Source organism: Arachis duranensis, chromosome 10, assembly GCF_000817695.3.
Source record: "Arachis duranensis cultivar V14167 chromosome 10, aradu.V14167.gnm2.J7QH, whole genome shotgun sequence".
NCBI classification, from domain to species: domain Eukaryota; kingdom Viridiplantae; phylum Streptophyta; class Magnoliopsida; order Fabales; family Fabaceae; genus Arachis; species Arachis duranensis.
Window position 1 is genome coordinate 50,162,852 of NC_029781.3, and position 2,694 is coordinate 50,165,545.

Here is a 2,694-nt window from a genome sequence, read left to right on the forward strand (position 1 = left end):
TTTACTATGAGTTTGTGTGTTTTTCTGTGATTTCAGGTATTTTCTGGCTGAAATTGAGGGTCGTGAGCAAAAATCTGATTCAGAGACTGAAAAGGACTGCAGATGCTGTTGGATTCTGACCTCCCTGCACTCGAAGTGGATTTTCTGGAGCTAAAGAAGCCCAATTGGCGCGCTCTCAACGGCGTTGGAAAGTAGACATCCTGGGTTTTCCAGCAATGTATAATAGTCCATACTTTGCCCGAGATTTGATGGCTCAAACCGGCGTGGCAAATCAGCCTCAGAATTTCCAGCGTTTAACGCTGGAACTGGCATAAAACTTGGAGTTAAACGCCCAAACTGGCATGAAAGCTGGCGCTTAACTCCAGAAAAAGTCTCTACAAATGAAAGCTTCAATGCTCAGCCCAATCACACACTAAGTGGACCCAGAAGTGGATTTTTACGTCATTTACTCATTTCTGTATACCCTAGGCTACTAGTTCTCTATAAGTAGGACCTTTTACTAATATATTTTCATCTTTGGATCTTTGGATTATTTTAGATCCTTTGATCATCTTTGGACATCTAGTTCTTAGATCATTGGGAGGCTGGCCTCACGGCCATGCCTAGACCTTGTTCTTATGTATTTTCAACGGGCGGCATTCAAGAGAATCCGGAAGGTCTAAACCTTGTCTGTGGTATTCTGAGTAGGATTCAATGATTGAATGACTGTGACGAGTTTCAAACTCCTGATGGCGGGGCGTTAGTGACAGACACAAAAGAATCACTGGATTCTATTCCGGCCTGATTGAGAACCGACAGATGGATAGCCGTGCCGTGACAGGGTGCGTTGAACATTTCCACTGAGAGGATGGGAGGTAGCCACTGACAACGATGAAACCCTTCCATACAAGTTGCCATGGAAGGAGCCTTGCGTGCTTGAAGAAGAAGACAGTAGGAAAGCAGAGATTCAGAAGATGGAGCATCTCCAAAACCTCAACCTGTTTCCCATTACTGCAGAACAAGTACTTATTTTATGTTCTTTTACTTTTCACAATCAACCTTGATAATTATTGATATCCTGACTAAGATTTACAAGATAACCATAGCTTGCTTCAAGCCGACAATCTCCGTGGGATCGACCCTTACTCACGTAAGGTATTACTTGGACGACCCAGTGCACTTGCTGGTTAGTTGTGCGGGATTGCAAAGTGTGATTGCAATTTCGTGCACCAGTCATCTTGTAAATCTTAGTCAGGCAGATTCAAATGGTTATATATGATTTATGAATAAAGCATAAAATAAAGATAGAGATACTTATGCAATTCATTGGTGAGAATTTCAGATAAGCGTATGGAGATGCTTTGTCCCTTCCGTCTCTCTGCTTTCCTACTGTCTTCATCCAATCCTTCTTACTCCTTTCCATGGCAATCTGTATGTTGAGCATCACCGTTGTCAATGGCTACAGTCCCGTCATCTCACTGAAAATGTTCAACGTGCTCTGTAACAGTACGGCTAATCATCTATCGGTTCTCAATCAGGTTGGAATAGAATCTAGTGATTCTTTTGCGTCTGTCACTAACGCCTAGCCTTCAGGAGTTCCAAGCTCGTCACAGTCATTCAATCCTCGAATCCTACTCAGAATACCATAGACAAGGTTTAGACCTTCCGGATTCTCTTGAATGCCGCCATCAATTCTAGCTTATACCACGAAGATTCCGATTAAGAAATCCAAGAGATAAACATTCAAGCCTTGTTTGCTTGTAGAACGGAAGTGTTTGTCAGGCACGCGTTCATAAGTGAGAATGATGATGAGCGTCACATAATCATCACATTCATCATGTTCTTGGGTGCAAATGAATATATTAGAACAAGAATAAGCTGAATTGAATAGAAGAACAATAGTAATTGCATTAATACTCGAGGTACAGCAGAGCTCCACACCTTAATCTATGGTGTGTAGAAACTCCACTGTTGAAAATACATAAGAACAATGTCTAGGCATGGCCGAATGGCCAGCCTCCCATAATCTAAGAACTAGACATCCAAAGATGATCCTAAGATCTAAAGTGATCAAAAGATTCCAGGATGTCAAATACAATAGTAAAAGGTCCTATTTGTAGAGAACTAGTAGCTTCGGGTTTACAAAGATGAGTAAATGACATAAAAATCCACTTCCGAGTCCACTTGGTGTGTGCTTGGGCTGAGCATTAAAGCTTTCATATGTAGAGACTTTTCTTGGAGTTAAACGCCAGCTTTTGTGCCAGTTTGGGCGTTTAACTCCCATTCTTGTGCTAGTTCTGGCGTTTTACGCCAGAATTCTTGAGCTGACTTGGAACGCCTGTTTGGGCCATCAAATCTCAGGCAAAGTATAAACTATTAAACATTGCTGGAAATCCCAGGATGTCTACTTTCCAACGCAATTGAGAGCGCGCCAATTGGGCTTCTGTAGCTCCAGAAAATCCACTTCGAGTGCAGGGAGGTCAGAATCCAACAACATCTGCAGTCATTTTCAGCCTCTGAATCAGATTTTTGCTCAGGTCCCTCAATTTCAGCCAGAAAATATCTGAAATCATAGGAAAACACACAAACTCATAGTAAAGTCCAGAAAACTGAATTTTAAATAAAAACTAATAAAAATATAATAAAAACTAACTAAAATATACTAAAAACATACTAAAAACAATGCCAAAAAGCGTATAAATTATCCGCTCATCA